At 44.4% G+C, this 14,230-nt stretch overlaps 1 protein-coding gene across 1 annotated transcript in view; it reads right to left on the reverse strand.

The window, feature by feature from the left end:
* The window catches only part of LOC103347041 (trafficking protein particle complex subunit 9), a 225,767-nt gene that overhangs the window by 151,994 nt on the left and 59,543 nt on the right, over positions 1-14,230 (reverse strand). The gene's annotated exons all lie outside the window — the stretch shown is intronic.

Below are 14,230 nucleotides of genomic sequence, written 5' to 3' on the forward strand. Positions count from 1 at the left end.
TTCCCCATGGAAGGTACAGGAGCAGAAATCCATCTGCCGTCAGGGCTGTCCTGTTACTTTCCTCAACACATGCACTTGCCCACAGGTTAAGACAAACTGGCGCTAAAGAGAAAACAGAGTATCGGGCCACAGTTCCCCCCAGCTCCTCCCCACTATCACACCCTTTCCTGCACACACATCCACATTTTTAATAAGGACAAAGACTACTTAAAGAGAACGTTTGGTGTGCCAGGTACTACCGCAAGTACCTGAACTTATTTATCTTCACAACAAACGGATGAAGAAACCACGATTATCTCCATTTTGAGGAAGAGGCAGAGAAGGATGAAAGATGCCATATAACTCCCCTAGAAACAGGTCAAGCCACGGACTGACCTCAATTCAGACTTACATCAACTCAGGTCCTTTCCATAATGCCACAGGCCCTCTGCTCACTTCTGATCCAAACCAGAAACACATTAACCAGAGTGATGAGAAAAGTCCTCTAAGTAACCCTTGTCTCAACCAGAAGTGGGGATTGAGGATGTAATATACAGGTCCATTTTACCACTGCATCTCTCTGTCTGTGATGGGGGCTCGGGCAGGGGTTTAGAACTCCCTGAATATGCACTCTCTCTGCCCAACGATCTGAAATAGAAGTTTGAGGAAAACATGTAGAGAGGCATTGCTTCCCTATGCAACTGTGTTCTTAACGCTGCATTTTTTGCCTGTCTCCTTCTCATAAAGGCCTCGTGCAGGAGATATCCTGGCTGACAGTCTGTAAGGCAGGTTTTGGAAGACACAGTTTCCTTGTTCTAACAAGTAATCTGATGTTCCTAAGATGCTACTGTACCTATTAAAAAGAAAATGGGGGAAAAAAAGTAAATGAGTGGCATTTCTTAATGAGCACTATACTTCATGTGTTGTACTATGCGAATTAATGGTAAAACTAGTACTCAAACAGTACTTTATACTTTGTGTATCTGTGTGGGTGCAAACTGTTGATATCTTTACTTAGTATATATTAAGTTGATCTTCTGTATATAAAACTAATTGGAAATGAATCTTGATGAAGAATGGGATGGGAGAGGGGGTGGGAGATGGGATGGCTGTGGGTGGGAGGGAGGTTATGGGGGGAAAAGCCTCTATAATCCAAAAGTTGCACTTTTGAAATTTATATTTGTTAAATACAAATTTAAAACATATACATAAACAAAGCTCAAAGCATCGCAACGACAGACTGCAAGACACAGAACAGGGCAGTTACAATCAAAACAGCATGGTATAAGCAAAAAAATTGACATACAGACCAATGGAACAGAAAAGAAACTCCAGAAATCTGTGCACACATCTACAAATTCTACTGGACAAATGAGGTAAAGATCAATCCCAGGTGCAAAGGACAGTCTCTTCAAAAAATGGTCCTGGGAAAACTGGACCTCCACATGCAGAACTATGAAAGAAGACCCATGCCTTACACCTAATACAAAAAACAATTAAAAATACTTCAAGGAACAAAATCTAAGACCCAATCTCATCAAACTACTAGAGAACATTGGGGAAAACCGAAAGGTATTGGCATAGGCAAAGATTTCTAGGGAAAAAGATCCCAGAAGCACAAGCAATAAAAGCAGAGACAAATATGATTCCATCAAGCCGAGGAGCTTCTGCGCTACAAAAGAAACACTCAGCAAAGTGAAAGGGCAACTGAAAGTATGGGAGAAAATACTTGCAAACTATGAAACTGATAAAAGATTAATATCCAGAATCTATAAAGAGTTCAAGGAACTCAAAAACCACAAAACAAAAAATCCAGTTTAGAAATGGGAAAAGGACTTGAACATGCATTTTTTCAAGTGAGGACATTCATATGGCCAACAGACACTTGAAAAAATGCTCAAGATCACAAACCATCACAGAATTGCAAATCCAAATGACAATGAGGTTTCACTGCACAACAGTTAGAATGGCTCACATACAGAAATCAGCAAACAATAAATGCTACTGAGGATGTGACAACTATGGGAACGTAATCCACTGTTGGTGGGAACATAAACTGGTGAAGCCATTGTGGAAGCAAGTAGAGATACCTCAGAAAGCTGGAAATAAATCTACTATATGACTCAGCAATCCATCTCAAGGTGATTTAGCCCTAGGAAATGAAATCAGCAGATTTGAAAGGATTATTTGCACCTCCAAGTTTAGTACAGCTCAGTTCACAATAGCTAAGACATGGAATCAACCCTGATGTCCATGAACTGATGACTGGATAAAGAAATCATGGCCTATATACACTAGGTAACACAACCTGTTGGGGATTACAGAGATGCTGTCTTTAGCAACAAAATGGATATAATTGGAAACCAGTATATTTAGTGAAATAAGCCATTCTGAAAGGACAAATACCATATGTTACCCTGATTTGTGGTAACTAATAGAGACCTAAAGGGTAATGGGTAGGAGGGAAACTGACATTCTGTGATAGATGATTTTCTACAGTGTTTTTTTTTCTCCATACTTTTCTCTACTTATTATATGGTTAAACATATGAGCATATAGTTAACTGAAAATAGATAATTATTAATAATTAAGAGTGGTAACAAGGCCGGCGCTGTGGCTCAATAGGCTAATCCTCCGCCTTGCGGTGCTGGCACACTGGGTTCTAGTCCCGGTCGGGGTGCCGGATTCTGTCCCGGTTGCCCCTCTTCCAGGCCAGCTCTCTGCTGTGGCCCGGGAGTGCAGTGGAGGATGGCCCAAGTACTTGGGCCCTGCACCCACATGGGAGACCAGGAGAAGCACCTGGATCCTGGCTTCGGATCAGTGCAGTGTGCTGGCCGCAGTGTGCCGGCCGTGGCAGCCATTGGAGGGTGAACCAACGGCAAAGGAAGACCTTTCTCTCTGTCTCTCTCTCACTGTCCACTATGCCTGTCAAAAAAAAAAAAAAGAAAGAAAGAAAGAAAGAAATCCTTTAAGGAGAGACTTTTTAGGATGCTGGGGGATGACTGAGCACCATGGGTAAGAACACAGCTGGAGTCAGCCATACCTCTGGATGGCTTCAGCCGTGTTCTGCAACCTGCCCATAACTCAACTGTATCAACTGTAAATGGCAAACGCCCTCACCTCATATGGCTGTGAGAATTTAACGGATGTAAACTTAGTGCATCTCCAGACAATCATAAACATAAGCCCATTGCTAACGCTACAGCTATCACAACAGTGTGTTCTGTGTTATGTTTTGTAGTACAGATGCTGTTGTGATCAGTGACTTGCACTATGTGACAGGCGTGGGCATGTCCAGACCACAGCCTCCCTGGCACTCACTTGATTTTGATGAACTTCCGACACGGCACCATGTTCTGCACACAGGCCTCAGTCAGTGGATTGATGTCTTCCACGATGACGAAGGGGGCCTCCTCCAGGGTGACGATGCTCAGGTGGTTGTGATCCAGCTCACAGTCAGAGAAGGACTTGTACCAGGGCCACACCGTGGGCCTTGGGCTCAGGGTCTGGTTCTCCCACTTGCCCACCTGCAACACAAACACAGAGATACACCAGTGCTGCCTTGTGCCTCTGACTTCCGGCAGGGCAAGTCCTTCCCACGGAAGGCGTGGGAGCAGAAATCCATCTGCCGTAAGAGCTGTCCTCTTACTTTCCTAAACATGTGCTCTTGCTCACAGGTTAAGACAAACTGGGGCTAATGAGAAAACAGAGTATTGGGTCGCAGTTCCCCACAGCTCCTCCACAGAGGAACTGAACATGCATGTCTGGGAGTGGCACCAAAGCATGATGTCCTGCCAGAGCTCATTGTCACGGATGTGACGGAAAAAGCGTAGACTTCTGAAAAAATCAGCAAGGTCTATGTCCAGCCCTCCAAAAAGGATGCAGGTGTCCCAGGAAGTGACCTAACTGTTGCACCAAATGCCTGCTATGAAAAAATTGGTTTTGGTATAAAAAATTTTGACATGGATACCTACGTGAGAGGTCTTGAAAAAACTTCATGAAAACGTCTATTATTAAAAAAAAAAACCTACGTTGTGGAATTCAAACATTTTTGCAACAAAATCAAGTTATCTTTGAATTCCATTTTCTAGGAATTCATTGAAGTACCTTCATTCTAACTGAAATACTCTAGGCACACGCTTCATCACTGACAGCTTCGTTTTCCCAGCTGTAAAATGTACACAATACCAACTTCTTCCTAAGAACATCATGACAAATAAATAAGGCAGTGCTTAGCGTACATCAGGACCTGTCAAAACAGAATCAATTGTGCTCCCTCTGAGCTGCTTGAGCGTCTTGGTGAAAGTGAATTGAAGGCTGTGGGCTGTATTTTTATTTTCACAGGCAGATTTAGACAGTGAGAGAGAGAGAGACAGAGAGAGAGGCCATCCTTTTCCATTGGTTCACCCCCCAAGTGGCCACTACAGCTGGCATGCTGCGGCTGGTGCGCTGTGCCAATCTGAAGCCAGGAGCCAGGTGTTTCCTCCTGCTCTCCCATATGGGTGCAGGGCCCAAGGACTTGGGCCATCCTTCACTACGTTACCGGGACACAACAGGGAGCTGGACTGGAAGAGGAGCAACCAGGACAGAACAAGCGCCCCAATCAGGACTAGAACCCTGTGTGCCAGCACTGCAGGCAGAGGATTAGCCTAGTGAGCCATGGTGCCAGCGGCTGTATGTTTTAGACCATAATTTTTTTTTTGACAGCTTATTGGCACTGCTCACACACACCGAGAATAAGCTGCCCTGACCAGCGCTGGCTCCTTCCTCCTCCTGCTCCTGCTCCCACACGTGATCACTTGATACCGCAGGTCAGTGCTGTGTTTGTGACAGTAACCTCCGGGGAAGCACCTCGTCTGAAAAGCTAAGTGCCAAGTCCATGTTCAGCTGGGTGGCTGTGACCCCTCCCCACCCCTCCAGTAACATAAGCATCACATGAAATGAATGGTGGACAAGCAGGGCACCAGGAGTCTGAATCTGAAGGTGCTTTCCGATTCTGCAGGGTGCTTCTGTTAACTGAGCTACAGTAACTGTGTCATAGCCACAAAACCTGACCTGCCTGGCACACTAGGCTCCTAAATCCCCAAGGCAACATAAACTAAGGCAAACATAAACTAAGGTTGTGCTGCTGGCTGCACAACCTTTGGTGATGTCACTGACCACATTACACAGAGGACTTCACAGCAAAATTCCAGCCAAAGCTGGTCTGGGTCAGATCAGTGCAGCTCCAGCCATTGTAGCCAACTGGGGATTGACCCAGCAGATAGGAGCCACCCCCCCCCTCTATTTCTCTTTCTCTTTCTCTCTCTCTGCCTGTCCTTTTCTCTTTGCGTACCTCTGACTTTCAAAAAATAAATAAATAAATAAATTTTTAAAAAAAGCTAATATGGAGGGTGGCTATTTGGTGAATTGGTTGCGATATGGCTTGGGACACCCACATCCCATATCAGAATGCTTGGGTTCAATTTCCAGCCCAAGATCCCAATTCTAGCTTTCTGTCAATGCAGACCTTTGGAGGCAGCAGGTGATGGCTCAAGTACCTGGAACCTGATACCCATGTGGGAGACCTGGATCGAGGTCCCAGATCCTGTATTCACCTAGGTCAAAATCATAGCTCTATGGGGAGTTATCATTGTATATTCATTCAGTAAACATTATTAAGTGTCCACAGTATAACAAGTACTGGCCTACAAAGATATAATGGGTAAGGTCCCTGGAGTTCATCCTCATCCTCATCAACATCATCTTATTATTATCATGATCATTATTATTGATATAGAACCTAGAAAGAAAGAGGACTGGTGTAGTGGACCCAACACATATAATTCTAGAAGAAAGAAAATGTTTTCTCTTATCCTGTCTTTGCTATTAATTGGTGAAAAACTAACCCTGTGTGTTTGGGCTCAAATTCACCATCTATAATACAGCACAGAAAAGAAAATTGCACTTTTGATGTTGTAAGACTACTTAAAATAATGTATTAAAATTCACGTTATTTTTATAAATTTGAGTTGAATTTTCTGAATTAGCTACTTAAAAATATTTCAGAACAGAGTTACTGTCATCAGTCACTTGTATTCTAATATTTACCTGAATAGGAAAAAAAGTTATAATCACTGTTTAATACCCTAGGGACTATGATGATGACACATAAACACTCCTAGTCCTCTTCTGTACAAAAAAGAAAAATCTTTGAAAAATTATTGTCCTAACTGGTCTCTAGCATCTTTTTCTTCTCTGCCATCATGAAATTTAAATCCAAATGACAACACCAGTCTGTTAGATGAGAAAGATGACACATGGAACATTTCAGAATTTAACAAGATTATGGATCTTAATTCCCCAAATCTTGCTTTGGGTACTACTTTGACCATCAGATAAAAACAAGAAATGTAGCTTGCCTGGGAGGTATACCCACACCCATGTGGATACAGTGTTCCATTCTTTGTGTCAACAAACACTTCCTCTTTGCCCTCACACACGTGATCACTGTGGGGCCATCTCCTGACTATCCTGAGAAACAATGACACAGGCAGCCATACGCCCTATCTCTTAGCTAACTGAGGATGTCATCCCACGCCTGAGGGAAAAACAGCTTCCCCAAGAGCCTGGGGTTGCTGGTAGGAGATAACATAAAAAGTTGTCTTTTAGTCATTATTCTTTGACTCACAGGTTATTTAAAAGTGTTGTTTATTGTGGTAACAATGGAAAATTTTCCAGAAATCTTTGTCATTCAATTATAGATCTCATGTATTCCTTGAAGCACTAAGTAAATCCTTTTAAATTTATTAAAACTTCCTTTATGACCTAAAGAATTACATCCATATATATTTTCTGAGTGCTTTCAAAACATGTGTGTTCTGTTATTGATTTCAGTGTTCTACATATGTGTATTAAGTCAACTGGTTTGTGATATCTTTAAGACTGTTTCCATACCAACTTTTATCTGCTTGCTCTACTGATTACTGAGATAAGAATATTGAAATCTCCCATTCTAGTTATGGATTTTCAGATAAACCTTGCAGTTCTATCAACTTTTGCTTCAGCATCTTGAAGCTGTGTTACTAGGTCTATAAATACTTAGATTGATGTCTTACTGATGGATCAAATCATTTATCATCATGGATTGACTTTCTTTATCATTGAAAATATCCCATGATCCTAAAAATATTCCATGATCTGTGTTGCTAATGTAGCTAGTCCAGTTTTGTAGATGACTAATGTGTATCTCTTTCTCCATATTTCAATTTTCAAGCTATTATATTCAAACTGAATTTCATTTAGGGAGCCTATACTTGGGTCTTGCTTTTTGATTCAATGTTATAATCTCTCTGCCTTGTAACTGAGTTCCTTATACCATTTACATTTAATGTAATTAATGAAATAGCTGAGTTTAAATTAATCTCCTAGTTAGGTGTTTTCTATCTGTTCTATGTTCTGTTTTTCCTCTTTATCTGCCTACTTTTGGATCAGTTTCCTTTCCATGATTCCATTTTATTTCTTTTATGGGTTAATTATACCCCTACTTTTTTACCTTTAGTGACTTCTTTAGGTTTCATGGTATATATTTTAAATTTATCACATTTCTCTTCAAGTGATATTGTACCATGTCAAATGGTGTATTTCCATTTCACTCTCCCTACAGTTGTACTACACTTGCCACACATTTAACTTTAAAAAGCTATAAACTGTATGCTACATGTTTAGTATTTTTGCTGTAAAAAAGTCATTTATCTTTTAAAGTGACTAAACAGTTTAAAAATCTGTATACATTTAACCATGTAGCTTTCGATTCTCATGTTTTCATCTTTTGTGTTGATTCAAATACCCACTTAGTAACATTTTCTTTATCCCTAAAGGACTTTTTCTATATTTCTGGTAGTGTGGATCTGCTGGTGATGAGTTATTTCTGTGATTCTATGTCTGGAGTCTTTATTTCACTCTCACACTGGAAAGATACATTCACTGTGCAAAGAATTCTATGCTGACACTCTTTATCTTTCAGTACTTCAAAGAGTTTCTCCGTTCTCTTGTAGCATATGTTGTTTCTAATGATGAAACTACTGTCAATATTTTCTTTTAAAAGATTTATGCATTTCTTTGAAAGGCAGAGTTGCACAGATACAGAAGCAGGGAGGGGGGTCTTCCATCCACTAGTACACCTCCCAAAATTGACACAATGGCTGGAGCTGGGGCAATACAAAGCCAGGAGCCAGTAATTTTTCTGGGTCTCCCAAAGTGGGGATTTTACCTTAAAACACTAGAACAGCAAAGTAAATCTTAAGAAAGTGGAAGGAGGAAAAATATAGAAACTGATATAAATCCAACGGAATAGAAAATATCACAACAGAAATTCAGTGAGACCAGAATACTATTCTTGAACACTCAGTGGCATGGACAAAACATTTATCCACAGGAAACAAGGGAAAAAAGGGAACAGACTCAAGTGACTTCACAACAGAAACGACAGAGAGGACACGATTACCTACCTTACCAAAATAATAATCAGAAAACACTATGGAAAAGCAAGGCACAAGGATTTGGTCAATGTTGCTACAGTGTGGACTGATTGTCAGAAAGACACAAACCACTAGAACTGAATACAGTAAAACAAGAAACCCTAAATACACTTATACTTTGAAAAGAGACTGCAGTAGCGGGAAACAAATACACATGAAGAAAAGTCCAGGACCAGACGGCTCCACCGGTGAGAACTCCCATTTAAAAGATAATTAAAATCCGTTCTTTCCCTTCCAAAAGGGAGAGGAAGAGGAAAAACTTTCCTTTTTATTCCATCAGACCAGCGTTATCCCAACATCCAAAACAAGCACACATCATAAAGAAAATGGCACACAAATATCCATCATGAATGTGTCACATGCCTCAATAAAATATTACCAAATGCCATCCGGGAGCACAACCAAAGCTTAGCACACTGTGCACAACTTAGAGTTACTCCGGGAATGCAAGGACGGCTACCATACATAAGCAATTTATCCTAGAGCAGAACAAACATGGGAAAAGCCCACAAAGTATCCCGATAGACACAGAAAACCTATTTCACAAAACCTTCCTTACTTTCGCAGTATTAAAAAAATAAAATCATCAATCATCAAATTAAGAACAGATGGTACACCTGGGCCTGACAACGGTCTTTCATAAAAAACCCACAGAGCACTAACAGCACACCAAACGCGAGTAACCGGAAACTGTCCTCCTAGACCAGGACACAGACACACATTCTCGCTCTCCTTCCTCCCAACAACAGTCTCAGAGGTCTAGAGCAGGGTGGCTGGGCCCTCAAAAAGCAAACAGACGGGAACGTGGGGCAGTTCCGGGAGGAGACGGAGCCACTTCTGCTCTCGCACAGCTACTTGCACCCTGGGGACCCTTCCAGACCGTCCGCACAGCACGACCGCGACTTCGGCACCCAAAAGCAACAGGCACAACCCCAACGGGAAACCGCAACAGCCGCACGTCACTCACCTCGGTGGGGGGGGGGCGGTCTGCCAGCGGGACAGAGGTCCGCCAAGGCTGTTGCTTCCGGAAGGGGCCGAAGAAGAGAAACGTGCCTGGGAAACGGTGTGGTAGCCTCGGACACGAAGCCTCTCCTGATCCTGGCCTGACCCTGGGGCAGGTGGGTCTCCCTCAGTCTTGGCCATCAGCGTCAAGCACGGCTCCTCACAGCTTGTGCAGGCTCTCGGGCAGCAGCGGACGCGGTGCTGACTCCCACAAGAGTGCTGGCGGGGCAGTCGGGGTATGCATGCGTGTGTGTGCACTTCCGGGTCAAAGTGCAGGACGCAGGCGCAGTCCCCACTGGCCGTCGCCATGGTGCCATGGGACACATCTGCACTCTGCCACATCCAGCGTCCTTCTGATGCCCCAGGCCCGCTTCAGTCAGCTTCTTCTGCTCCGGGTGTGACTCAGCCAAGGTGGTGCTCGGCCAAAGCTAGAAGCCCAAAGCTCAAACCCGGTCTCCGCGTGGGTGGCAGGGACCCATGGAGCTCATTCACAGGAAGCTGGATCAGAAGAAGAGGAGCCTGAACTCAAACCAGAAACTCCAGTGAGGGATGCAGGCATCCCACTGTGCCGGATGGCTGCAATGTCCATCTGTTAACCAACGTCTCCCTCAACACACACTCATGTATCCATTTCTTTTTCTTTTTCTTTTTTTGACAGGCAGAGTGGACCGTGAGAGAGAGAGACAGAGAGAAAGGTCTTCCTTTGCCGTTGGTTCACCCTCCAATGGCCGACATGGCCGGCGTGCTGCGGCCGGCGCACCGCGCTGATCCGATGGCAGGAGCCAGGTACTTATACTGGTCTCCCATGGGGTGCAGGGCCCAAGCACTTGGGCCATCCTCCACTGCACTCCCGGGCCATAGCAGACAGCTGGCCTGGAAGAGGGGCAACCGGGACAGAATCCGGCGCCCCAACTGGGACTAGAACCCGGTGTGCCAGCGCCGCAAGGTGGAGGATTAGCCTATTGAGCCACAGCGCCAGCCACCTTATACCATATTTTACACCATCAACTTTCAGTTAGTTGGGTTCAATTGCTTTACCAGCTGCCCAACTAAGTCAAATGCCCTGACAGAGTGTCCCTGGAATTTACACCTCCTGCCCACCCCACACAGGGCAGAACCTCCAACAACACATCTCGATCAGATTCCACTGCAAGTGCAGGGATGAGCTGGATAGACTGGGAGAAATATGCATAAAATGAGAAAGCAGTAAAAGTGAGCCACCCTCCAGAAATGGGGGGAGGGAAGGGGCTTTTCATCAAAGCTGGACAGTCAGCACCTCCCCCTAAGCAGCCAAAGCCATGAGTCCTCTGTCCCCTTCTCCTGTGGTATGAACTTCTTTAAAAAAAAAGATCTATTTACTTATTTAAAAGTCAGAGTTACACAGAAAGAGAAGGAGAGACAGAGAGGGAGAGGTCTTCCATCCTCTGGTTCACTCCCCGGTTGGCCACAACAGTCAGAGCTGGGCTGTTCTGAAGCCAGAAGCCAGGAGCTTCTTCCAGGTTCCCCACACGGGTGCATATGCCCAAGGACTTGTGCCATCTTCTACTGCTTTCCCAGGCCATAGCAGAGAGCTGGGTCAGAAGTAGAGCAGCCAGGTCTCAGACCGGCACCCACATGGGATGCTGGCACTGCAGGCGGTGGCTTTACCCGCTGTGCCACAGTGCTGGCCCTGGTATGTACTTCTGATGACCATAAAACTTCCTTTCCAATTAGCACTCTGACAGCCAAGGCCAGGGTAACCAGCAATGACATTCATCAGTCTCGTCATCTGTTTGTTTTTTGTTTTTTTGTTTTTTTTGTTTTTTTAAGATTTATTTATTTGTTTGAAAGGCAGAGTGACAGAGAGGCAGAGGCAGAGAGAAAGGTCTTCCATCCACTGGTTCACTCCACAGATGGTCTCAATGGCTGAAGCTGCAGCAACCCGAAGCCAGAAGCCAGGAGCTTCTTCTTCCCGTGCAGGTGCAGGGGCCCAAGCACTTGGGCCATCTTCTACAGCTTTCCCAGGCCATAGCAGAGAGCCGGATCAGAAGTGGAGCAGCTGGGACTAGAACTGGAGCCTATATGGGATGCCGACACTGCAGGTAGCAACTTTACCTGCTACACCACAGAGCTGGCCCTAGTCATTTGTTTTCAAGAGCAACTTGAGGAATCCAACAGATGAGATTGTCCCAGGTCATCTCAGGGTAAACCTGAGGTTGAAAAACTAATATTAGGGGCAGGCACTTGGCACGGAGGTCAAGCCTCTGGTTGGAACAACTACATCCAAATCTCAGTGCCTGGGTTCAAGTCCCAGCTCCACTACTGATTCCAGTTTCCTGCTACCGTGTCCTGTGAGAGGAAGCAGGTGGTGGCCCATGTAGCTGGGCCCTTCCACTCACAGGGACACAGGACTGACTTCCTGGTTTCTGACTATGGCCCAACTCAGCCTCCCCAATCATTGTAGGACTTGGGGAGTAAATCAATGGATAGGAGTGTTGGTGTCTGTGTATCTTTTTCTCTGTCTGTGGCTATGTCTCTTTCAAACAAATAAAATAAATAAATATTTTTGAGTGAGAAGGGGTTTGTGGCAGGGAATTATTATCGGCTAAAAGGTCAAAGCGTATTCAACTTCAATGCCCTCATGATAGTAACTACGACACCAATTTTTTTTTTTTCTTTTTGAGATAGAGTTACAGACAGAAAATGGGAGAGAGAGAGAGAGAGGACTTCCATCCCTGGTTCACTCCCCAAATGGTCACAACAGCTGGAGCTGGGCCAGTCGGAAGCCAGGAGCCAGGAGCTTCATTTGGTCTCCACACAGGTGCAGGGGCCCAAGCACTTGGACAATCTGCTGCTGCTTTCCCAGGCCATAGCAGAGAGCTGGATTGGAAGTGGAACATCTGAGACTTGAACTGGCACCCATATGGGATGCCAGCACTACGGCAACTTTACCAGCTATGCCACAGCACCAGCCCCCACATGATTGATTTTTAAATGTTTCTTTCGTTTTAATCAATACAAAACCAAAAATCATAATTAGGGTCTAAAAGCAAAGTACAAATAGCTTTATAAAAATAAGTTATGAAGTGGTCAGCACTGTGGCTTAGCAGGTAAAGCCACCATCTGCATCCCATAAGGGTGCCAGTTCGAGTCCTGGCTGCTCTATTTCTGATCCAGCTCTCTGTGATGGACTGGAAGAGCAATAGAAGATGGCCCAAGTGGTTGGGCCCCTGCACCCATGTGGGAGACCCAGAAGAAGCTACTGGTTCCTGACTTCAGATGGGCCCAGTTCCAGCTGTTGCAGCCATTGAGGTAGTGAACCAGCAGATGGAAGCCCTCTCTTTCTCTTTCTCTGCCTTTTTGTAACTCGGCCTTTTGAATAAATAAATAAATCTTTTAAAAAAGCTATGAACATAATTGACAATTATACTTTAGAAGGACTTGCCTCAGGAGAATTTGGCTAACTACACATTGTTGGGGAGGTATTTCTGCTAGAAGTCAAATATCCCAACTCAAGGTCACGCAAAAGACAGGTAGCCAAAGACAGAAACTAGGTTTCGTGAAGGCACAACTTACAAGAACTCTTGGCTGGCGCCATGGCTCACTAAGCTAATCCTCCGCCTGCGGCGCCAGTACTCCGGGTTCTAGTCCTGGTTGGGGTGCCGGTTCTGCCCAGTTGCTCCTCTTCCAGTCAAGCTCTCTGCTGTAGCCCGGAAAGGCAGTGGAGGATGGCCCAAGTGCTTGGGCCCTGCACTCACATGGAAGACCAGGAGGAAGCACCTGGCTCCTGGCTTCGAATCGGCGCAGCGCGCCAGCCGTAAGGGCCATTTGGGGGGTGAACCAATGGAAGGAAGACCTTTCTCTCTGTCTCTCTCTCACTGTCCAACTCTGCCTGTCAAAAACAAAAAGAACTTTTGTGTTAGAGATAAAATATAGAGAAATACATAGTTAATTTTATATACTTAAATTCCAAAAGCAGGAAATGCAAAAATTAGTCCTGTTTTTCTTAAGGTTTATTTCATTTATTTCAAAGCCAGAGTGACAGAGAGAGGGAGAGACAAGGAGAGAGAGATCTTCCATTCATTGGTTCATTCTTCAGATGGCTGCAGCCTCCAGGGCTGATCCACGCCAAACCCAGGAGCCAGGAGCCTCCTCTGAGTTTCCTACATGGGTGCGGGGGCCCAAACACTTGGGCCATCTTCTGCTGCTTTCCCCAGGTCATCAGCAGGTAGCTGGATCAGAAATGGAGCAGCTGTGGCACAAACTGGCACCAACATGAGATGCTGGCATAGAAGGCAGCAGCTTTATCTGCTTTGTCAAAATGCCCACCCAAAAATTTACAGTTGTTATAATAATGCTAAAATACACACACCTTACACAAAGAATGTTAGAGCTCGAAGGGACTGCTACACAATAAATCAATTTAACAGTAAAAGAAGTAAAACTTTGGAAACTTAACTTTTGCATTTTGCCATTTGTGCTAATTCACAACCTACTATACTATAGTTAATTTTATTTTAAACATAAGAAAGAAGGAAACTGGGGTAGAAGGAAGGAAGAAAAGGAAAAAAAAGAGAAAACGGAAGGAAATGAACAAAGTACCCAAAATGCTTTTATCTCCTTGATATGAAGGCATCCTTCTCGGGTCCTCAGAATTAGCTTCCTGTGCCCACCATTTCCCTTAGTTTTCCTTCTGTCCTCTAGGGTCTTACACATGAGAGAGTGTGTATGTGTGTGAGCCTATGTGCCAG

The sequence above is a fragment of the Oryctolagus cuniculus genome, chromosome 19 (assembly GCF_964237555.1).
Source record: "Oryctolagus cuniculus chromosome 19, mOryCun1.1, whole genome shotgun sequence".
Classification (NCBI taxonomy): Eukaryota; Metazoa; Chordata; class Mammalia; order Lagomorpha; family Leporidae; genus Oryctolagus; species Oryctolagus cuniculus.